At 37.3% G+C, this 25,299-nt stretch overlaps 1 protein-coding gene across 3 annotated transcripts in view; it reads left to right on the top strand.

The window, feature by feature from the left end:
• The window catches only part of ZFYVE28 (zinc finger FYVE-type containing 28), a 110,343-nt gene that overhangs the window by 16,522 nt on the left and 68,522 nt on the right, over positions 1-25,299 (top strand). For all 3 annotated transcript variants that reach the window (XM_026847146.1, XM_026847144.1, XM_026847145.1), the window contains exon 2: positions 11,725-11,865. The gene's annotated coding sequence lies outside the window, so the exon portion shown is untranslated. The remainder of the gene's footprint in view (positions 1-11,724; positions 11,866-25,299) is intronic.

Here is a 25,299-nt window from a genome sequence, read left to right as displayed (position 1 = left end):
CATAAACAATTGAGCAGTAGCTGCTTGTAGAACAGAAATATAATGCCAGCTTGATTTATATTGCCATGTCTTCATTCCATTTTAAAAACATAATTGTGTTTTGCTGAATATGAATAATCTTTGATACCCCTCCAAAATGTATGTATATCCCCAAACTTAATCAGTTCCAGGCTATTCTGCCTGCCATCTCCAGTTGATAAATTCTGGACTTTCTTTTTTTTTTTCAAATAAATAAACAAAGAAGTAAATGAATAAAAATTGTTTCTCAACGCATACTATGATTATGGATGTTAGTAATGATTTTTGAACCATGTTTGTGTTCACAGTGCAATTTCGGCATGTGATAAGATCATCCTCTGTAGTTAACTTGTCTTCCTGAACTGAGCCTTTAATTGGATATATTCTATTTTAACCTAAATTGTAATGATTATTACAAATAATACAACAATTATATCAAGGAAAACAAATAGAAGATACAAAAAAATCTTGAGTTAAATTATATTGTATATTCGCAGTTTCAAAAAATCCCTCAGTCCCTACAGCATTTTTTTTGAAAGGGAATGCTGTATTTCACCTATATTTTGATAAGGAAGTAGCTTTAGAAGTTGTAAAATACTCAGTACATGAGGAAGGTGTTGCCTGACTAGAGAAGCTAACTGCTTGCAGGAATAGCCTAAAGCATTTTATTGTAAGACTTTTCAATTAATTGCCTTGAGTGTGTTTGCAAATTGCCACAGAAGAGCAAAATACGGGTCTCCTTTAAGTATTTATTTGCAGTTCCTTGTGCTTTATTTATTTTTATATATATATATATATATATATATATATATGTATGAATATATATGTATATATGTATATATGTATATATGTATATGTTAAAAGCAAGTTTTTTGTTTAATAATGCCTTGAGTTTTTGTAGAATATGATTGGTAGTCCCTGAAGTTTAATAGGCATTTGCAATCTGCAGGCTTGCCCATATTGTATATAGTGGGTTTTGAAAATAAAAGCAGAGCTGTGGCTCAGGACTGGTGCAACAGTAATCGCTGCTGAAGGGAGCAAACCGAAAAGGCTTACAGGTACTGGAGCTGAATTTGGATGCAAGGCAGCTTGTCTCTAAGGCAGCAAGTAAGGGAAAAAAAGAGAGTTTTAGTTCAGTAGGTTTGAACAGATGTCTCCTACCTTCAGAAGGAAATAGCTGCCACCATGCACATGGTAAATCTGGAGGGGTCTTTCTTCAGCTCTCATCTTTGCATCTTTGAGTGGAACAACAAAGTATTGATTGAGCTGGAGGGAGTCTTGTCTGGCTCAAGCAAATACCGCAGTGGGAAAGTACTTCCAAGTTCTGATGTCCATTTTAGGTTTGTTACACAAAACAGAAAGGCTTGAACAGGAATAATCTGAGGGATGGGAGATGACAACTGTTATTTTTGCCTGTTTTGGAGCAAGTTCCCATGTTCTAGGCAAATAATGTGATCATGTAACTAGGTTGGACAGCTGTGTAAGTCAGTCTGGATGCAGATATTAGTATCTATTTTCAGAGTACTCTTGAAATCACTGGGAATAATTAAGAACTTTAATTTCAGAAATGTCAGGAAACTTTTTTTGATGTGTTGATTTTACGTCGATTACTTTCTTCAGAGAAAAATATTCACTGTTCTCAAGGGAATTTTTTGCCTCGTTACATCCAAGAGAAGTCATGAGTCTGCCTCAGACTTTGGTATGGTCCCTTGTTAATGTTCATTTCTGGAGTCTCACTGGGGTGTAGAGCTGGTAGGGAGCAGTGGTTGTAGAGGAGGAAATTCAGCTGCAGTGGAAGATAAAGGCTACTATTGTCTGCTGATAAAGACCTGAAGTAGGTGTCTACATCAAAATGAATTGTACATGTATGAGTTAATATTTTTGCATTACTTAAACATGCTTCATTTTTCAAAGATCAGATTTCTCTTTCTTTTTTTGGTGTCTCCAATGTGGTATGTTTTGATGCTATTATCAAATATAACAAAGGAAAACTAGTTTGAATTGTATTCTTGCCAAAGCATTGTAAATACTACAGTAAGCATTACTGGTAATGCATTTCCTTGCTTTTAATGGCAGTTCTGCAATTAATGCCTCTGCCTCTTTTTAGTGTCATTTAGCATACTAGAGAAAATACTTGGCAACCAGAAGTCTGCATAATGCATTTGGGGAGAACCTGAATGTGTATAGTTATAATGGGAAAGTGATGTTACTGATGAATTAGACAATAGTCTCTATGTATTAAAGCTTCTCTGAAAGCTGTTGTTGGGAATGTGGGAAAAATGTCTTTTCATTAAATAGTAGTACCATAATTGTGTAGGGTTTTTTTATATTTACCTAAGCAGGAAGAAAACAGGTTTGAGAAACTTGATCTTGACAGAAAAGACAATGTGTGATTTTTAAATCATTCTGTGAATCACTAGTATGTAGTGACAAGAGAGTTTGGGGGGCTGTTTTGTGTTTTTGTTGTTTGTTGATTTTTCCTCTCAGTAAATGAACATAGAACTGTCCATCTTAAGGAAATATAAACCAGAAGAACGTTCATATTTGTATTTAACTTCTGTTGAGTTTTTTTGCATTCTGTGTCTTGGCTTAAAAGGAATTGCTTTGGGCAGGGCCAGGTTGGAAGGGGAAATAGCTGAAGACTTATACAGCTCATCCAGCTTATGAGGTGAAATGGCCAAACTAAAATTGTATGCTGAGCTAGTACAGAAAACAGGAATAGCTGTACAAACCCATTTGTTTCCCAGGAGAGATTTTCTGCATGACCAGGAGACCAAGGACAGACCTTGAGGACATTGTCTGAAAAGACCCATGAATGACTAATTGAACAAAAAGATTCAGTTCAGCAGGAGGTAGGAGCAGGGATGCAGGGGAGCCTTCTTCCATGCACTGTCACTCAGTTTACTGTATTCCAGCAAATACATGCTTTTTGTGTATTTAAATACCATTTCAAAAGTTCTTAGTATGGTTTAAAGGCCTCTGTGGTCCTGCCGTTGGTCTGTGTGGTGCCTTTCTTGTTTCTCTTCTTGCCTATCTTCTGGTAATTTTCAAATCCACTATTGATGTTCAAGCATGCTTGGAAAAAGAATACTAATCTCAGTATCAAGTCCATAAAAGCAATGAAGTTCCTGAAAGTTCCCTAAAAGTTAATGTAGGTCTCTACCTAAAAGGAGGTGGACACTTCCTGCAAAGAGTGATGGTGTTAGAGTGATGCTCCAACTGAAGGACTCCGTCTTGAGTCCATTTGTTATTAGACATAGATGAATCCCACAAAAAGGTGCTGTGGTTTGCACCAGATAAAACATCAACTGAAGTTTGCTATTATCTGGAAAACAGAATAGGAAACCTAGTTTGATGATGGCACTCAAAGCTATTTGTTTATGTCTTTTAGCTGAAACAGTGGAATAAGATCAAAATATTTACTTACGCAGATGTTCACTTGAAGTTTTTGTCAGAAGGCAGAAGGTGGGAAAAGTTTCTGTGCTGAGGGCTGTAAGAGCAGTTTGTTTCATCACTGGGCTTGAACAGATGTGTTTTGGAACAAAGTACTGATTAAATCTTTTTGTTGCAATGATTGATTGTGCTAGTGATATGATGCCAAGGTAGTTAAATCCTGAACATCTGGTAAGGTGTTAAACCTGAGCTTATTGAAAGCCTCCTAGAAGGCAAATGAGGTTATGTATGAGCAACTTCACACAGATGACTGTGCTCTTATTAAAATACCATACAGAACAATTCAGACTCATCATAAGCAAGTTTGCTGAGGTAAAGAAACCTGAGGAATGTGCTATGCCTGTTACTACCTGAGAAAGACTACGGAGTAACTCTTTTATAGTCAGCAGGCTTGAACTCGTTGCTGGGTCAGGTTTCCCTCTTCTTAGAGTTTTGTCTATGCCCTCGTTAACTAAGACATTTATTTTATGATCCAGAGGTAAAATGCTGTATATGGCAGATAGTTCAAAACAGATTGGTTCTGAACAGCAAGGCAAAGCTGGTGTTCTACCAGGTCTGCTAAGCAGAAGCAAGATACTGGACCTGCAGATCTGGAAGGCAAAAAAGGTAGCACTGCAGGTTACCCACTCTTCACATGGAAGAAGTGGCTGTTCCATCACTTATCATGCCTGCTTAGCATGTTGACTTCCCCATGGCAAAATCCCTTTTTCTTCTTTAAGTCTGTATTCTTTCCTAGAAATTGAAGCTGCGGTTCAGCTGCAGGGCACCCCTGTTCAGCAGAGTGCACGTCCGAAAGCTTAAGTAGTATGTGTTCGGCATATGCTTATGTACTTCCCTCAGAAAATATGGATTTGAGCACATGCTTTTCTAGATTAATATTATGAACACTCAAAAATAGAAACTTTGTATGGTGAATTAATCCATCGTGAGTAAAAAGCGACTGCGTGGCAGTCTCAAACATTTGCTACTGTAGTCCAGTGTGACCACTATCAGATTTTCTTTTTTAGAGGGTTGGTGGTATACTATTCTGTAGGGGAAGCAAAGCACTTAAATGTGTTTGAAGAGTGTGATAGTATTGCAAAACCTTATCCACTTGATTTTTATGTTCCAGTAAATCATTATCTCACTGTGTTTTTTTTTCTCAAGGTGCTGCTAGCACTTTGTGTTAACAAGCTGTTCACCTGTCTTTCTTGCTTGTGTAATGATATTCTGTAGATAAACACAGAGCAGCTGGAAAAGCTTTAACCAGGCTGGAGCTTTCCTAACAGTGCTTGTTTTTCACATGTCCTCATGACCAGTTACAAGTTGCTATATTTACTTCAGTCCTTTTTCTTTCTATGCATGTGCCGCAAAAGTTTAAGACGTGGTTAGATTCTACAGTATATGAATGTTGAGGGAATTTTTTTCCCTTTTTCCTTAACCGATAGCACTTTAGTTAGTCAGTAGATTTAATAAGATAAATAAAACTCAAAGAAAAAAGCCCCAAAACCAACTGTATATGTGGAGTAGCAGAGTTCTTCTTGCATTTAAAATGAAGAAATATTTTTGCTACTAAAATTTGCCATTTGAATTTAACTATTAGAAATTTTGGCTCACCTACCTGTTAGAGAATGATTGTTTCCTACTGTTATTTATTAGCATGTAGAAATCAATGCAAAGTTCAAAGGACTTGTCCAAAGGAAGGATGTGAGTACATTTGTTTACATGTGAGGTGAAAAGTGAACTGATGTAACAACTTGCTGGTATCATTTTCTGAAGAAAAACAAGTCTTTGGAACTTGTCATCTACCAGTTAAGCTAGTGCTACTAGTGCAAATGTGACCAGTGTAGTAATTTTTCACTGGGATAAATTTCTGTCACTAAGTCCATTATTTTTCATACTGGCAATTAATAAACTTGGGACTTTGCACCTAAATCGTATTATTTCAGAACAAAACACTTTTTCCTTCTGATAATGTTACATAAGTCTTAGTTAAGTTCAGATAGCTTAAAACTAGTTACATGCAACATCAGTTGTAAGCTTTAAAAATACTACATTGCCTCATCACTGCCTATATTTAAAATGCTTAAGACCTAATTCTGCCTTGTGCACAAAACACGTTGTCAACTCATACAATGAGTTGTTTTCCAAAATGTTAAGCAGCGTTTTCTGTGCACTACAGAGTAGGATCTAGTTCTTAACCTATAGCCTTTCCAAATTCCCATCTCAAAGGGAATGCGCTTTCACTTGAGAAGTCCCATTTCTGATTTCAGGGCTATGCAGTAATTGTTTGTATTTTGTACAGTATAACAGCAGCATTTATTTCAGGGAATGGAGAATTTGAGGTTGATCCTCTTTATGTGACAATGTGCTCCTTTCCTTTCCCTGAAAATATAGTAGACAACAGATTTAGACTGAGAACAGCTGCACCCTCAGTAATAGAGACATTTATACCACCCTTTCCCTTACTGAAGGGAATGACCTTTCTCTATAACTTTTCCCTTCAGCCGTTAGAATTGTAGCAGAATAGAAATTGAGCAGGCAGTTGATCTTTTTTAACCTTCCTGGCTAAGGAGAGTAGTGTCATGTGGCTCCTACAGCAGATAGAAGTACCACACGTGGACTATCGCCCAATATTGCCCTGTCTTTGTGAATGCAGTTACTGCAGTGTGAAATAAAATATATGTACTTCTGTGAAATGCACTTACCATTACCAAGTACAACTCCAAAAGTTACCCTGATGGATGTAGCTTTGCTTTGTTCTCTTGTCAAAGAGCAATCTGGATTTACCATCAGCAAAACATATAATTAATGCTTTTCTGAATAGTTTCTTCCCATAGGGATCACGTCAGGGTTTTTGAGTGTGTGGGAGAGACATAAATGCTTAGTGCTGGAAAAGTGCCAGTGAACTAGGGAGATCTTGAGCCTTTTATCTCAGGTCCATGGGTTTTATTTTAAGCAGGGTTGGGGTTTAGCTGTTGTTCTGAAGCCTTTAGATCAGCAATTCAAAAATGCTGATTATTTTCCACAGGATAACTGACAGGCATCAGAAGATAGTTACATTGCTAGCTGGTATCTTGCTTGTCTGCATGGTTCCCTTGGTTCAATCTATTCTTTGGCTCTTTTAGGATGATGTCTTCTGTCTGTTGTTTGGTTTGGGGGGTGGTGGTGGTGGTTTTTTTTTGTGGTGGTGGGCTCACATAAAAAGATAAAAGCCACATTTATACTGATGTCAGTATAAAAAGAAGCAGCCTGAAGAATATCTTTACTTCCCTACAAAGGATCATGGGAACTTGGGGGAAACATTTCCTTTAATGTCCAAATTATGTGCTGCTGTCAGTTATGTTTATAAGATGACACATTTTGTGTGTTACTTGAAGAAGAAGCAGTATTGATAATTGAGAGCTGTTGTTAAAAATCATGCAAAAGATGCTTGCAATTTTGTTTCAAAAGGAGGAAATCCTCCCCAAGAGGAACCCTTATTTATGGAAATGTGGTTTTCAAGGCGATTATTAAATTCCAGAATTTATGTATGGTTTGAGATTTGATCTCTTGGCACCCTAGCTTCTTGTTGTAGTATCACTTTTTGGTCTAGCTGTTTACTTTCATCCTGTGTTGAGAAGTCTGTACTAAAATTTCTTCCTTTCCCAGTTGACACTAATTTTAGTGACAGCTTCAGGTTTAGATAGACCAGCTTATTTACAAGATGTGAGAATAGCATCTTTTCATCTGCTAACATGCAATAAGTAATCTTACAGACCTGTTACTTATCTAATAACCTGTAGCTAACAAGTCTCTTAAACTAAGATATTTTCCTTTCAACATTCTCTTATAGTCCATATAAGTCCTGTTTGAAGAATCAGATCAGAATTCATTATGTAACAAACTGAACTGAACTATCTTTAAGACTTTATGGGCAAAACCCAAGTGTAACCAGTTCAATAGTTAATACAGCTTTTTCATGTGGACAGTTTTATTCTGACCTTGTGGGTGGTAGGCAGTCTTCTGATTTTGATCTCTGCCCTAATGAGAGTGGTACATAATAAAAAGTAAAAATCATTAAAATAAATATTTAGTGACTGATCTTTCATGAAAAAAAGATTGTGGTATTACATGACATGGCTAAACATTAAAAAGTAACTGATGGTGTGCTGATTCCTGTCTTTGTACTGACTGGAGTGATAGTCTATGTATATCACACAAATGGGGATAGTAAGTTATGACCCATGTATGAATTGATGTTTTCAAATCGGTGGAGAATACTCCAGTGATATGGTAAGATAGGCACTGGCAATATAGCTATACAGAATAACCTGGACCTTTTGGTGGCCTGAATCCTCTTGAATGTTACATGTGTGATATAAAGAAGTGTTAGACAGAAGGAATGAAGGGTATACTTATAGAATGAGACTCCTACCTTGATAGCTCACTCTCCAGAGAGTGGGATGATAACAGATTTAAAACAACAACAATACCACCACACACAAAAAAAACCTTCCACACACTTAAAAAACAACCAAACAAAAATTCCCCCCCCAAATCCTGAAACCACATGTGCAACCTACAGTAGTGATATGGTTAAAGGGGCTACCGCAGTCTGTGGATACAGAAATAGGCAAATATAAGTAATGTAAATACTCGATGCTTTAGTGGAAAAAGGCAAAATGAGCAGTATTTAGAAGTTGAAATCCAGCAAATTAAAACAAGAGATTATATACATTAATTTGATGGTAAATGTGATTAATTACTGAAACAAGCTACCAGAGTAGGTGGTGGGTTCTCTGGTGCTCTCAAATGAAGTCTTTCTGTTAATTTAAGCAGCTGAGTATTGGAATTACTAATTCTTATTTTGCCAAAGAATAAGTGAGTTGGGGTGGAATTATTTGAACAATAATTTTCATAAATTGCAAGTAAAAATTGGCTTTGAGCATGGTGCTATCTCATTTTCTGCTGTACCAGTTGGAACAAATTGTATTTAGAAAGTTGTGGTTATTTGCTCTAAATGGCCCCCTGCTAAGAGATTTAGTTTCATGCAGCTTCAGCTTGCCAGGGACCACATATGATTGACACAGTTAATCAAAGATCATGCTACTAATCTATGCCAAACATAACTCAGTAGAGAGAACTCAAAACTTTTTTGTTCCTCCAGTTTAAAACATGAGCCATGTGGGAGCTAAGTCTCACAGCCTTACTTGTCTTACTTGAGACCAGTCTTAATACATTGCTGTATTTTGCTTCTTCAGTGCAATTTAGATGCTTATAAATCAGCAGTCATGCTTTGCCACAATTCTACACATAAACTCCTGAATCTTTGGTTAACAACTTTGTCTAGAAAGTTCTAATGGATGTAGATAAATGCTAAAGGAAAAGGTAAAAATCAGAAATAATAAAAATAATTGGATAGGAGAAATACCGAAAGAAATGCTTTACTAAGCCTTGATTTATAAATACAAAAGTTTGGAAGTAAACAAAATTAAATTTAGTAGCTCAATTATTAGCATACATTTTGAATTTTGTTTGTTTCTCTGACCATGTATCACAAGCTTTATCTTTCTCTCTGGGCACCTTTATATCAAGGCTATAGTGAAGACATTATTCAAGACTAAGTTTTTGACAGCTTACACTTCGGGTACTGAAACTGCTTAATAAGACAGCATTAAAAGTAATAAGAGGAAGAATCTTATGATTGGAAAGGCTCTCTATTTCATAGAAAGTGGCTGTTTAAAGAAGAAAAAAAACCTTAAAACACTTTCATTACTACATTTCAGCTGCCTGAAAAGATGTTTCTGACCTGCCTCAATTTGGGTGGTGTGAAGTAATAATGTAGGAAGATGCTGGGCAGTGTGATGGCTCACAGCAGTGTTAAAGGTAGCCTTAAATTCACTGTTTTCATGCACAAATAAGGCGTGTAGGAACAGGATTTTGTGCTGCTGTTTTCAGGGATGATTGTTGTCTCATTAAATTGCTGACTGAGAACCAATTCAGCATGTAACACTGAGGGCATATTTGGCATCACTTATAAGACTAAATCTTTTCCCTTAAGTCTTATGGCAATAAAATACTTGTAGCAGTTAACTCCTTAATTCTGTCAAGTGTGGAGGATGTGTACTGTTCTCTTCCAAAGGTGTTAATACTCCATTGTTCCTTTTCAGGGACTAATAAGCTGTGCAGGTTTTAAATCTGTTGTGCTATGAAGGCCTGAAAGGGTTCTTCTGCAGGATATGTATCTTGTGGATGCTAAAACAGGGAGTTTAACAATATGTTGTGGTACCTTCTGTTGAAAATTTTTAAAGTGTGAAACGGCGTTTTGTTTTGTTTTGGTTTTGTATTCCTGAGAGCATTTATTTTGCTCTCAGCCACTTCTGAACCTGTGTTGCTGTTGGCAGAGGTTCGCTACTCATCTTTCTGTGTGACAGCAGACAGCTCGTCTTCTGGACTGATGCTGCATGACTTGTGTGTATGTGAAGCACAAGATTCAGCTCTCCAGTAGACCTTTATCACATCTATTAGTGCTCTAAACCTGTAGTTTGCTACCAGCAGCATTTCTGATGCCGGTGTATCCATATGCTCATTCCTTAAGAACGTTGGTATTTTATCCTTTTACAGGAGTGTAAATGTTTTGTGTTTCGGATAGAAAATGTTATGGTTCACAACATATGCTTCCTCCTTATACCCTCAGTGGTTTTGTCTTTTGCCATTTGTTGTATTTGGTGATGTTGTCTTTTAAAGTGATGTTATCTTCTGTTTTGCTGTTGACTAATTTCTTCACTTGTTACACTTGTTTCTGTTGGTACATGTTGTGCTCTGATGTACTTAATCTTGTACATCTTCATTAGCTGTCATTTAAAATGAGTTGCTGCTCGGTAATTTATACGCTTCTGCTTTTTTTTTTGAGTTTGTAAAAGCAATGTTTTCTTTTTTACCCAAAGGTTTTCATTACGTGGAGGTTCTTCCAGATGTTAATTTTTTTCTTTCAATGTTTGAGTCTCTGTGAAGTTCTTCCATGCAACTTGGTCTTTATTTTTACTGGTTTTATACATAACCTAGTCCTTCTAAAAGTATTTTTTGTGTTGTTTCATTCTTTAGTGTATTAAGAATCAATTTCAGATATGTTGCAGCTATTAGTTTTCTGTAGTATCAGGCATTTTTTCTTTCATCTAATGACAACCAATTCTAATTCCCAGTGTACAGTTAGTATAGTCTTAATGTTTCTTACCCTGTGATTAAAACACTGTTTTCATTTTATACACGTCATCTGTAAATCTGTCTATTTTACTGACTGCTTTAAAATATGAGGTTGTGCTTATCTGAGCCTTGGCCTGTGCCAAGTTGCTGGCACCTACAGAAAGCCATTTCCTCCCTCCCACTTGTATCTCAGCTCCTTTAACAGTCAGAATTCTTACATCCCCTCTCTGCACACTGATCTGTGTTATTTTTCCAATATTTTGATGAAAGCTTTCACAGGGATCAGAATTTCCAGTTGTTAATATTGTGAAAATACTTCCTTTTATAAACTTTTGTTGTTTATTTTCTCAATGTTTTTGATGATGCATTCCTTTATTAATCTGTTCTCCATATTATAGTTATTTTGTTTTAATGTGGCCAAAAATCCATTGTGATAATTCTGTTCTTTGCCACTTGGAAGACTTGTGGCATAATTTTTTCTCTGTAATGCCTCGTTTAGTCATATTATTTGATTTGAGAAGGCTTCACATCTGTTTGGCGCAGCTAATGTATCTGATAGTTTCAGTACCTCTCCCTTCTGTGGCTTGATTCTTGTGGTCCTTAAAGTGAGGATTCTGACCAGACAGCACTGTGCATCATGTTGCAGAGGTTACCACAGTGTTTGATAGATTATCACATTGCTTTGATAGATTTGGGGGAGGTGGTGTGGGGGTGGTGTTTTAACTTGGAAAACAGTTTTGTCTTGTTTTGCCTAGAGCTGAAGTGTACTTTTGTTTAATAATCAAAACTTGTGATTCAGTTGTTTGCTCCACCAGATAATTATGCCACAAATAGTGAGAATGCTGGATGGCTGTGGAGGTAACAGTAGCTGAGTAATGCCCCAAGTTCTTTTGGCAAGAGACTTTTTTTAATTCAAGGTAGAAAAAAATTCTAAGTGTGTGTAAATACTTCAAGATTGTTCTTTTTCTTACTGCCATGCTACTTATCTGCTTTACATTTAAAAAAAAAAAAAATCACGATAAATATAATTATTTGAAGTGGGTTTTTTATTACAAAAGTAATGTAATATTGTATATGTCTTTAACACAGAGAACAGACCCACAGCTCCTTGCTCAGTTCTACTACGCTGATGAGGAACTAAATCAAGTAGCAGCTGAACTGGACAGTTTGGATGGAAGAAAAGATCCACAGAGATGTACACTGCTAGTCAACCAGTTTCGCTCTTGTCAGGTAATCAAGATGGTACCTTCTTGATTTTACTGACATATTTATGTGTGTTATTGTATTAAGTAGTTTTATTGTTAAATCCTATTAAAACAAAGCTTTGGTAGGTAGATACATGCCTTGATTTAAAGGGTATATTTTTAAAAATACGATAAATCTACTTCATCTCATTTAAAAGTGTTGATGGTTTTCCTTAAATAAGAACACATATTAAAGACTTTGTTTCCTTTATATAAAATAAGCTTAGAGCTTATTAGAACTGAGAAATATTTCAAAATTTCAGGCAGTATAAAGTAGCCGTGTCTTTGGTAGCTGCTCAGCTTTCATACTTTGTGAATCTGATAGTTTTTCATTAGTAAATGTGAAGACAACTGATAGCTTTGCTGATTTTTTTAGAAAGAATATTATCTGATTCATGTGAATAGTTCTGAAGATGAGAGGAGCTACTGAGGAACCAAGCGAAAGACGCTTTTACCTGTAAATTATTTCAAAAGTATGAATCTGTGTCTGAGTTCCTGTTGTATAATATGGTTCACCTAGACAAAGATTTCAGAGAGATCTGCTGTAACTATGGCTATACTTTGAGTGATACTTTGAAGGGAGAAGAACCAGACACTGGAAAGACTAATTCATCCAAGTCTAGTTCTAACTTGGATGGTTTTCTGATTTGATTTATTAGGAAAAACAGTTCAGAAATTGAAAAGCAGTGAAAAAAATAAAGCTCTCCCTGTCATGCTGTATGCCATTCTACACCAAGTTTTAAAATAATAAAATTCTTATTTTTAGAGGTAGAAACGACTTTTGTGTACACTTTGTACTTGCACAAATGTTTTGGTACTACTACTTCCAGTCATACCTGAGAAAAACACTTTTAAACCAGTGTTCAAGTCCAGAATACACCATGCTCAGGTAGTAGGAGGATTTCTGTATGAAAAGTAAACACTTGCTGTTGACCTAGGAGAACTCTAAGTGGAAGGGCCTTAGTAGTAACGATTCATTTACATCTCCACCAAGTAAAAACTGGCAGTTAAGTGTAAAGGATGTATTTTGATTCACCCCTTGGTAGAATTTCTTACTGTTACTAATAATAAAATGTACCGAACTTTATGTGGAAAAGTTTCATCACTAATCAAGTTAAGATGAATTTGAAGAAGAGTGCTCTGATCATTAGAGCAAATGTTCATATTAAGTTATTTCAGTCTGAAAAGAAAAAAGTCAGATACTATGTGATTGCTTGCAAGAAAACTAAATTGTAAAAGTGTAGTTTTTTTGAAGGATGTTGACATTCCATGTATTGTTATGTCAGAAACAATTTTAATATTTCTGCCTATTTTGAATATCTTCAGTTTTCTACTGTATTGTCCCTGGAGAAAACTGAAGTTTAAGGGTTTACCAATCTGTAAGTTTAATAACTGTCAAATTTCAGTGATTTGGAGGGGGAAAAATAGAGGTGAGAGTTGATTTTGAAAGGTCACTGACTTTAGTCTTCTGTGTGATGGATCAGCTCTGTGTAAATCACAAATACTTACCAAACCTCCAGCAATGGACATTCCATAAACACTGTAGGCAAAAATCTTTCCAGGTGGTGCTTTTTAGGAAAGGCTTTCTCATAATAAGTGTGGATGAGCAATATCATGGTGCAGGATCATCTTGTTTGTTGTTGTATCCCTGGAAATGACAACTTATTCCCTGTTTCTCTGCAGGTGCACAGGCTTTCCAATTTGTTACTACTAGTATAGGGAGACCTGAGGAGCTGTACAGTTCAAACAGTAGCTTCTCTGAATGTTTCACCCATAGGAACACAAGAAATGAAGACTCAGATAGCTCCTTGGTCAGTGGCTTGGCTTGTTATATAGTGACTCAGCACCTTGTGACTCTTAATACCTTCTGATGCCTAGTAATTTCTTTTCATTTGTCAAACAGATTGCTGTTACTAAAACAATCTGTTGCTAGAGCTGTAGGAAAAGATGGAGATAGTTGGGTTTTTTCATGTAGCTATTTTTGTAATTCCTAATTTTCAAAGTTCGGCAGAACAGGTCAGATCATCATGAAATGTCATGTCAAAAATGGCTTTATTAATTAGGATTTACTTTATTTTGTATTACTTTGTGTAAAAGCAATGTTTCTTGGTTTTTCCTTTTAAGAATTTGTCATGTAAATGCCAAGAAAGAGCGCTATTTTAGTAAGGATTCAGAATGTACGTATTTGCTAATCAAATATTTCATGGCAAGAGGAAAATTGTGCTTTAGCCCTAAGGTATGGTGGAGTTTGAGGAAGATGGAGAACAAACAGCCATCCCTGAGGTCAAAATGCTTGTAATGGAATGTTGTGCATGTGAAAGTAGGGTAACAGCTACATTGTGCAATACTTCTGTTATATCTGCAACAACAATCACACAATTCTGAGACTTTTTTTTAGATATGTGCTCTTTCTGGCTCATCAAGCAATGCTTTTGAAAAGGAACTTGTGACCCAGAACCCAGTTAACCAAACTCCCAGTTTTTGCTTGATTTCTTTTTTCCAACTTTATGCATTTTTTCCATGTATTATTAAGGTTTCCAGATTATTCCCAATTTTTATTTCCATGACCTTTACATTGACATAGTCTTTCTATCAGATTTTAGTGTTTCATAGGGACAGATTTCTAAAATCCCTTGACTTCTTGCCTTTTCATCTGATTTTGAAATTAATTCATTGTTCCTGGGTTGCTTATTTTCATAAGATTTACCGATAGTGTCTGCTTGATTAACAGATGATGTTTTGAAATTTTATTTTGTTGTATTATCTAGAGAAATATCTTCAGTTTTTCTGAAAGATCAACAGGTCTTGCAAACGGTGATTACTTTTTAGAGGGAGGTTATATTGTCTGGGATCTTAACCATATCTGAAATGCTAAGTCTTATGTTTTTGTCTCTATTATTAACTTCTGGTACTGTTGTTGAAGAGCTCCAGGTTTGCTGTAGTGTGTGAACAGATTTGGGCAAAACAGAAGGACTCTGACTAAACAATGTAGTGCTCTATAGTGGACAGACTTAATGTCCTCTATCCTACTGTAACTGGCAGTATTAGTCAAGGCAAGTTGAAGGTATGATGCATTGTGGTGTTCTCATGGATATGCAGAGAACTTCAGTCTTCAGGACGGCTGACTCTTCTTTAGTAAAGAACTGGATCTCTGTTGTGTTATACTGTTTTGCCTTAATAGTATTTGATGATCAAAATCACACATTACAGTAAATTAGCTTTTCAAAACTTCTGAAGATACTGCGATTTGGATTTCAAATGTTGTGGGTTGGCTGTGTAGCATGATGCTGAGTAGCATATAGCTGTGAGTAAGGATCAAGGTAATGGTTTTGAAAGCTTCACTTGTCACTTCCACATTAATGAGATATAACACTTTATTTCAGCTATGGTAGCCTAATATGAAAATGACATCCCTTGCTTTGGTGTTTGCTTGTGAGTGGTAGAGTATTATAAGAACATATTAATACAGGAACTTGCATTTATTGTGGTTAATACCTATCCAAAAGAATAAAATGTTTCTTCCTCTACTGGCTTCTGTTAAAATTAACAGTAACTTAAGTGTGCAGAGATGCATGATGAAAAGCTATGTAAGTGTTTCGTAAATGAAAAAATGATAGGCAGGATGACATACTTCAGTTTGTTGAACTTGATTGATGGTAATAGAGGGAAAGAACTTCTTTCTTAAAAACATGTTTGCATCAGTGAATCTTGAGTAATATGTAGTGCTGGTTCATCTGAATGTTTTTTCCCTGCAACACAGACAATTCACTGAAGTATTTTTATATTAGTGGTATAATAAGGTGTCCCTTTCTGTGCTGCTTCCAGTATCATGTAGTATTGACTTTCATAAGAAGTAATGATACTTTGTGTACACTCTTTAATCACTCATGCATTTGTGATCATGCTCTAAAATAATTTGCCTTGATCATTGCTATTTTCATATTGATGAGTATCATTACTTGAGTTGATAAACTGATTTAAAACAATTTCCTACTATTTAAATAGAATTAGGCTTATTGTTTCATATTGCACAACTGAATTGGTTTTGTTTAAGAGTAAGGACAGAAAAACTTTTGTTTCTAACCCAGAGATTTTGTTACGACTTGATAGGTAAGTGTTGAACCTGTGCATAAGTACTTTACACTGTGAAAATGTTTTCAGGATCACAGTACTTGTTTACTCTTTCAGTATGCTGAGAATTATTTCTCTGTGTACAGTAGCGAGGTCTCAGAATAGCATATGAGTCAGTTCCCAGCATGGTTTTGTCAAAATTATTCCTTGAACTGCAGTTTCTGTCTCACCAATGTGTAATTTGATCTGCTAAAGTACACTAGGAAGGAATTTGGCCCTGTCAGGGCACTGACCTGAAGCAATCTGTAGACTTGCCTGGCTGTGTTAATCCCTTGCTCCTTACCACAGAATAGTAAAATGGGGAATTTATATTTGTGAAACATGACTGTTTCTGACTCACTGGTAGGAGTGATTGATGCTGTGTTGACTGGTAGCATATTATACTGGCTCTTCACTCTTTTCCTGCTACTTGCCTGCTTGGGAAGCACCTCTTGAGTTACTGCAATTGGCAATCCAGCATTTTCAAGTCAGCTATCAGCAGTTTGGCTTTGCCTTAACATTAGGTTTGAAAATGTAGCCTTTAGTTGGCTCTTTCATGCATAGGTCACTCCTCCGCCTAGTCAGTGAGAAACAGAGGCCTATGAATCTGAACCTCATTATCTATCACAGTATAAGTTAATATTGCTGAGGAACTGGAGCCCTTAGAAAAAGCTGAAGCATATTTCAGTGTTCTGTTATCACTTTTCTGTATCAATTTCTGTAGCAATGTAAAATGTGATGAATTTTATTAAAAAAATAGTGTTTCCACCAGACTTATCTCTGTATGTCTTCCAGCTCAATTTAACAGCTGAAAGCAGCAGTATGAGATGAGTTGAGATTCAGGTGTCAATGAAAACAAAGCTTTGTCTTTATTTTAAAGGAATACCTGTTATAGAAGGGTTCAAGCCCACAGGCTGAAAGAGCTTACTGTAGAGTGTGGAAAGAGGGTAAAAATGGGCTGTAGGAAACAATGAGTAAAGGATAAAATGCTGCTGGGATCCTGTCTGGTCTCCTTTGTGAGTGGCCTGTTAAAACCATGGGTTCATAGAATGGCATGAGTTGGAAGGGACCTTAAAGTTCCAACCCCCCTGCCACGGGCAGGGACACCTTCCACTAGCCCAGGTTGCTCAAAGCCCCGTCCAACCTGGCCTTGAGCACTGCCAGGGAGGGGGCAGCCACAGCTTCTCTGGGCAACCTGTGCCAGGGCCTCACCACCCTCACAGTGAAGAATTTCTTCTATCAGATCTAAATCCTACCCTTTTCAGTTTAAAACCATCACCCCTCACCCTATCCCTACACTCCCTGGTCAAGAGTCCTCCCCATCCTTCCTGTAGCCCCCTTTAAGTACTGGAAGTCTGGTATAAGGTCTCCCTAGAGCCTTCTCCAGGCTGAACAACCCCAACTCTCTCAGCCTGTCCTCACAGGGGAGATGCTCCAGCCCCCTGATCATCTTTGTGGCCTCCTCTGCACCCATTCGAGCAGCTCTGTGTCCTTCTGATGTTGGTGCCCCCAGAGCTGACCCAGCACGGCAGGTGAGGTCTCATGAGAGCAGAGTAGGGGGGAGAATCCCCTCCCTCACCCTGCTGGCCACACTTCTCTTGGTGCAGCCCAGGATACCAATTGGCTTTCTGGGCTGTGAGTGCACATTGCTGGCTCAGCCATAGTCAGTTTTCTACCCACTAATACCCCCAAGTCCTTCTCTGCAGGGCTGCTCTCAATCCACTCATCCCCTAGTCTGTATTGATATTGGGAATTTCCCTGATACAGGTGCAGAACCTTGCACTTGGCTTTGCTGAATCAAAATCGAAACTTTAATTTAAAAAAAAGCATCCTATTCTTCATCTTTGAAATATGCTTTTTGTGTATCTTAAAAGCTGATACTCTGGTGTCTCATTGAAGTAGTGATGATGTTTGATAATGGCTCACTCTAGGAGGTGATTACCAGTTTCAGCCTCATACAGGGAAACCAGTCCAGCTGCCTTTTACTTCATCTTGCACCATGTATGTGGGCAGATGTCTAGATTGCTTTTTTTTTTTTAATGTAAAAGAAACCAAACACATACACACACTCCCCCAATGCTGAAGTTGTTGCTGGGTTTGCAAAATGGCTAGTAAAATTTCTCAGGTGGGGGAGAATCATGATTGAGCTGTGGTGAACTCTGTCATACCGCATGCATGGATTTCTCTGTAGTGGGAAATGGAAAGGATCTTCAGAATGTGATTTTTAAAAATTTTTCTTTTTATATATCTATTTTAAAATAAATAAAAGTTGGTGTAGCATGGAATGACAATACAGGGGGCAATCAATAATGCACAAGGGTGAAACTCAAGCTAGATTGACAAGTTGCTAAATAATGAAAAGGGAACTTATCTTTGTATAAATACAATTAATTTTTTATCAGTGAAAAAAGGGATGTGATCATATTATATTAAATAGTGCATGCTAGGGAAGCCATAGGTTGTTACTGAAGGGGCTGTGACGTGAGGTTATACTGCATCATCTGCTCACAATGACAGCATTCATTGCATGCAAACTCCTGTAGAAAGACACTTTGAAAGATCAGTTCTGACCCTGTCAAAGTTAATCTTTTTTTATTAATGCGATGACATTAGTATAATATGTATCAGCAGTGATGATGATGATATGCAATAGCAGGGTCATTTGGCAATTAACATAATACAGTTGAATTTATTGGCTATTTTCACTTAAAAACAAATCCCCTTGAGGCATACATTGGACTTCCCCGTTCATCTGCTTTACCCACCAAGTGTACCTACCCATACCCTCTGGCAAAAGTCATCCCATACATGGGTTTACCTTTACCCAACGTAGGAATAGCCCAAACTGTCTTCCCCAGCATATTTTTAATGCACACTACAGGGACTGTTGTCATCTACAGGATGTAGAAGTTTGAGTAGTGCCAGCCTGGTTGGCAGATCCTCTAGTATTGACTAACCAGGTGACTTTTGCTAAATTCATGCCCAATGTTTGAAAGTTCCACCACCCATTGCTCTCTGTATAGTTTTTAGCAACCCGTTGTACTGCTCAGTTTTCACAGAGGCTGGTGTGTGATAGAGGATGTGATACCCACTCAGTGCCATGTTCTTTGGCCCAAGTGTCTATGAGATTATTTCAGAAATGCATCCCATTATCTGATTCAATTCTTTGCAGGGTGCCATGCCACCACAAGACTTGCTTCTCAAGACCTGAAATAGTTTTCTGGGCAGTGGCATGGGGCACAGCATATGTTTCCAGCTATCTGGTGGCTGATTCCACCATTGTGAGCACATAGCATTTGCTGTGCTGAGTTTGTGGGAGCATGATATAATCAATCTGCCAGGCCTTCCCATATTTATAATTTTGACCATTGCCTTCCATACTGAAAGAATTTTAACCATTTGGCTTGCTTGACTGCAGCACATGTCTCCCATTCATGGACAGCCTGGCCAGTGGTGTCCATGGTGAATGAAGTCCACCCCTCGGTCACGAGCCTGTCTATATATTGCGTCTCTTCCCTGATGGTCTGAGGAGTCATGGGCCCAGCGAGCCATAAGTTTTTCACGTTTATGTTGCCAGTCCAGATCACTCAAGCCACCTTAATCTTAGCAGTTTGATCCACCTGTTGGTTGCTTTGATGTTCTTCAGTGGCTTGTCTAGGTCAGTTGGTAGAGCATGAGCCTCTTAATCTTCAAGTTTGTAGGTTTCTGCTCCACCTTGGGTGCTAAAAAGGATGGTTGTGCTTTGAACTTGGCTGGCAGCCAGAAACCACACAGCTGGTTGTTCACCCTCCTCCCACCTGGTGAATGAGGGACAGAACTGGAGACATACAAGGAAACTCATAGGTTAAGATAAAAAGCTAGTTTAGTGATTATAATAAAACAATAATATGAAGTACAAACAGGTAATGCACAGTGTGGCTTCTTGCTGCCTGCTGACCGATACCCAAAAGAACAACAATCCTGCTGTCATAAACTCGGAAGCAAGAGAGAACCTGCCTACTCTCTATACTGAGCATAATGTCACATCATGTGGAATAATCCACTAGCAAATCCAGGTCTGGTGTTCTGGCTGTGCTCCCTCCCAGCTCAAGAGAAAATTAAACACTATCCCAGCTGAGACCAGGACAGGTGGTCTTCCATTTAGAGCATGAGGTGATAACAGGAGAGCAAGACTAACATTTTATTTGTACTTAGGTTTTGGGGTTTTTTTTGGTCCTGATGTCACCAGTTTTGTCAAACTTGAAAAAATGGTGTTTTCTTATTTGTGAAAGAGAACCTGGCTATAGAACACTCTTAATTTATGAGGTTATGAAAGTCTTTTAACATTTCATTTAAGAAGATAAGATGATGTTTCATTTCTTCAAGCATCATTATCTGCGCCAGATCATACTTTTTATATTAAGTAAACCAAACATGTTGGTATCTTGATTGAATATTGACATAGTGGACCTGAGACACACTGGTGTGGTTCCCAGAGCATTTGAAGGCTAAATGAGGACGGTGGAGCCAGGTCATTTTAAAACTGAGTTTTCACAGCATTTGTGAAGTATGAGACTATACCAGATCCAATTCCGCAGGAATTAATGTAATGTGACGTGTGTGACTATCAGGGGCTTTATAATTCTCCCACATTCTTCAACAGTGCCATCAGAGGATTGCTGTCAGCTCGGCTATATTTCTCCTTTTCAAATTTTTTCTTTACTGTTGCAAAGAAGGATAAATTCTAGTGTCAGCCACTGAATTGTTTATGTAGTCTCATGACTTAAATATACTGCAGTTTGCCTTCTTTCCTCTATATGCATGTGGTAGCACTGTGTTAGCAAGATTAACAATACATGCAAATAATTTATTTGGTGATATTTCCGTACTTGGGGATTAAGTCTGTTTTCTTTTATTAAAAGCTTTTTCACATAATTGTATGAGAAAAAAAAAATCTTTAATTTGATTTTTCTTTAATGCTGGAGAAATATGATAAAGACAAGAAGGCAAGTTATTTTTTTAAAGACAGTTCTTAGTAGTGAAATACAATTTTTATTGTAACCTTAACATACTTGACAGTTAAAATAAAGGCTGGCTTTTTCGTTATGAAATACTTCATGAATCATTAACTATTTGATCTATTTTTAAGGGATGTAACACCAATACTATAACATTCTTTGTATATATTTCAAATATGAATAATGGATTATTATGAAGAATATTTTGAAGTATTGTGCAACCTTGTTTTCCTATGTATCAGGCTGTCATAAGTAAGTTTTCATTAAACAAAAAGAAGCCTTTAGGTGTTTATCTACATATATTATGCATTGGGCGCACCAAGGACTTTTTATGTATTAGAAGTAGGGATTACAAAATATTTTGGAATTTGAAACAACAGGTCCTGTTGTTACTGTTAGTGTATACTATAACAATAAGCTACTATTAGAGCAGCAGGAGTTCAATGTGATGGAAAGAAAATTAACTTTATCCATTAGGGTAGATTTGTTCCGTCATTGTAATTCTATAATTAGAGAGGAGGAGAAGCTTAAATTGTTTAGTCATAACTCTGAGTTGCTTTTGTGGTGTAAATATACAGGGACTGTTTTCTGTCTCAAACTTACGCTTTGGAAAGAATTTGTGTTGGCTTATTGCAGCACAGTGTTCTTGGTAGACAAAATGCAGGCTTTAAGGCAGTCATTTAAAAAAAATACTAATTTTTTTAAAAGAATTACCTGTATTAGCAAGCTGATATTTTTCAAAGAAGCTTAAATGATGGATGTGAAAACAGCTTGTGATAAGGAGAGGTTTGATGTTGGAGAGCAGGCATCAGATGTTAGGCTTTGCTGCTACATGCTTTTGCGCTGCTTGCACATATAAAAACTTCACATTTTGAAGCCTTTGGGAAATAAATACTTGTGTGAAATGAATTATGCAGAATGAGTGCTTTGTTGGTTAAGTGTGCATACCTTTTTGCTAATGCCATCTACTTTCTCCTACAGGATTTCCACTTTTTACAGAGTAGCATGATTTTTTTTCAAGATGTAAAAAGTATTGCTGAGATGAACAGCAGTATTACCCCAAGTTACATGATGGTTCTCACTGCAAAGCAAATAAAGCTAACTTCCTTTATCAGCAAATACTGTTCCTTGTTCCATAGTTCAGAAAAAAGCCCAGAACTTAATTGAGAATGATGCTATCATGCTCTTGATACTGTGTACGTCACAGTAGTAGAAGTTCTTGGTTTTGCCCTGAGAATACGTTTTTAGTTCTCAAGGTTTCTGTGAATGAAGATTACTTAAGCAATTACCAAGCAACAGATATTTGTTTTCTTTGATTTCTCAGTTGCCCCAGGGTATCTCTAACTAGTGCTGAAGTTGTTGTTGTTCCACTTACATAGTGCTTATAATAAAACAATGTAGTAGTTCATTTAGAAGCCTAAGTGATCATCTTCAGGCTGCAAAGCTTGTTGAATTGATTTGTGCAACTGAGGTGCTGAGATAAACTGTCTTATTCATGTAATCTCTTGTAATTTTTGCTTTAGAATTGTTCCGATACTGTGAGAAGGTCTTTGGGGTTTTTTTCTGGTTAGGTTTGGTGTAGTCTCATAAATAAACATAGATCAATCCTAGCAGGCTTGCAGTCATGTCTACTTTTGACTTGCATGAAATGGGATTAAAAAATACTTTCTGTTTTCACACATGCTTAAAAACCTCTGGCCTCGGTGTCAGCCCTGTTTATTATTTGTACTATTCCCTTCCATAGGGGTTTTTCAAATTTGTCTGGAAAATAATTTAACCCTGTGGCTGGAATGTGAAGAGTTCTCTCAGTAAATACAATTAACATGTTTGTGGTTGTCTGGTTTATTCTGCAATGCAATGAAGAGTCGAAAAGTATATTTTATAATGGAGAAAAGAAAAATTTGAGGGCATTTCTCAACAGGAAGGCAGTGTTTTCTTTATGTAAATTCTTAGGAGATCCTTAAATTGCTTATTTAAAAGATACAGATAGTAGAAATGATCCTAGGCCTGAACACTCTGTGTTAGAATAGAGGTCTCCCAAAGATTTGGGCTCTGCGTTTTGAGTTTAACTGTTGTTGGATATAACTCTTTATTGGCGGTATAATACCACATTTGTCTGTCTTTTAACTACAGCTGCAGAAATTCAACATAATTCTCGGTTAGCTCTGTTCACTGAAATCAGATTCTACAATGTTTCTTAATGTAAAGTGTGTTCTTTCTCTCTTAGCAGGTAAAGACTTTTAAATCTACCAGTGCACTGGATTAATACTGCTAGGTTTCATAACTGTATTAAAGGAAATGCATAAAATGATTTCACAAAAAATATTTGAGTAAATTTGAGTGGCTTTGGTCAGAGTTCTATGGTAACTTTAGCGGCTGTGCATGTGGATTGCCCAATTTTTGATTCAAGCAATCCCTTGGGCACTCAGTATAAATGTCGTAAAGACTTTAGTTTCAGTAAATCTTAGCTTTATTGCTTGGATCTGTGATTGAGTATGGACAAACAAGATAAACTTTGATTTTTATAAAGAAATTCTGCGCAATTGTGTGTTTCTGTGTTATGGCACATAGTATGCCACAGTTCCTTAGGCATAATTTTGTGGTCCATTGGCAGTGACAACTTAAAGGTTTTCGTTACAGATTTACACTATTCTTGTTCCCATCCCCATAGTTCAGCGTGGCAGCCTCTCAAAGTGCACAGCTTCCTATTATCTTAATTCAGACTGTGGTACTACCAAAAGAGAGCCTTGTCTGTCCTCTTTCCTTCCAGCAGCAGTCTGTGTGCTCCAGGAACCTGGATCATGAACCAGCAGTGAGTGAACAGCCATGGAGTGGGGGGGGGATCACCTGTGAGCCTGGTTGTAGAGGAGGCTTTGGTGAGGTCATACTCTGTCAGATGGTCATGTTGATTCACTCTGTGTGTGGATGAATGATGGTGCGAAAGTGATGACACAGAGCTGGAGTATCTGCGGACAGAAGTGGAGAGAAGAGCAGTGGCTATATAGATCCTTATCCATAGCAAGTTTAAGCTGTGGTCAGCTTTAGACCTCTAGGAAACCATGTCCTCAGCTGTACTGATGCATGTATTTTCAGGGTCATTCTGTGAACTTTAACAGGAAATGAGCCGGGTTACTATGGATCAGTGCACTGAAACCATTCACATACGCCCTCTGTAGAGTAAGCTGAGAGTGCTGGTGAGACGACAGCCTGGAGACGGGAACAAAAGCTGCAAAGTAGGTGAGATAAGGGCCTGACTTCTCAAGTTGGCCTTGCTGCCTGACGCCTACACTGTAAAATGGCGTTACACTGTTTGTTGACTGTCTTTGAAAAGTGGCTTTCTATTTCAGGTATAAAAGAAACTTATCTGAAGGTGTCTCCTATTTTCTGATAAGTTTAAGTGGTATGAGAATTAGGAGTTTCTAGGGGGAAAAAAAAAAGCAAGCCGTTTTGTTCTGTACCTTACCTGAATTGTATCCATGCTGAAGAGAAAGCAGTTTTTTAAAAAGTCAGCATTAATGAGAATCCCTTGATGAAGAAGGTATCTGTGAAGAGCTGCTAAATAACTTATAGGACAATGCTGGTGTCATAGTGGATTGGCAGTAAGTTATCTAAGAAATACTAATTGAATTCATTAACATTCTTGACAAGAGCAAACTGGGAGTATGTACCATAATCACTGTGAACAATGAAGCAGTTCAGAGTTGCAGTGTTTTCATGTTTGATTGCATCTGTCCATCCAGGAACATTTTCTTGTAGAATCAGGCAGAAATAGATCTGATTAAACAAGACAAGTTAGACTAAAGCTGTTAGAAACTCCCTGCTGGATTCTGAAACCTAATGATTGGTTAGAAGTTGGCAAGAATCTATTTCTGATGTTGTTTTGTTAATTGATACAAAGGTTAAACAGTGTGGATTGAGCCAGGAATACTTTTAGCTAAAGTAATGGCCAAGGCTTTCTAGTCATCTTAATTTGCAACCCTTGAGACATTATATTAGTTATGTTAGTGGAGGTCAATGGAGGAGACACCAGGATAATTATTGAGTTTGAGGGAAGAGGTTGACTGAAAGAAGCCTTCATGTTTACAAAGTTTAGAAACTGTAGTAGAGGAAGGTATTTGTTAACAGTAGAGGGAAGAAGTAGGAACCAAAAGCAGATCCACTCCAGCCCGTTCAGTTGTATCAGAAATCCTGGGTGTTACTCATTGATCTGTAGTGATGAGGGAATTATACTTGTTTTCTGCACCTTTTTGTGAGGCTTCTTCCAAAATACAGCAGGACTGGTGGGCTCTATAGAATTTCTCATAAGGTCTATA

This window comes from Athene cunicularia (assembly GCF_003259725.1).
Source record: "Athene cunicularia isolate RWA chromosome 4 unlocalized genomic scaffold, athCun1 chr4_part1, whole genome shotgun sequence".
NCBI classification, from domain to species: Eukaryota; Metazoa; Chordata; class Aves; order Strigiformes; family Strigidae; genus Athene; species Athene cunicularia.
The sequence above is the reverse complement of the archived record's forward strand: the minus strand, read 5'-3'. Positions and strand labels throughout refer to the sequence as shown.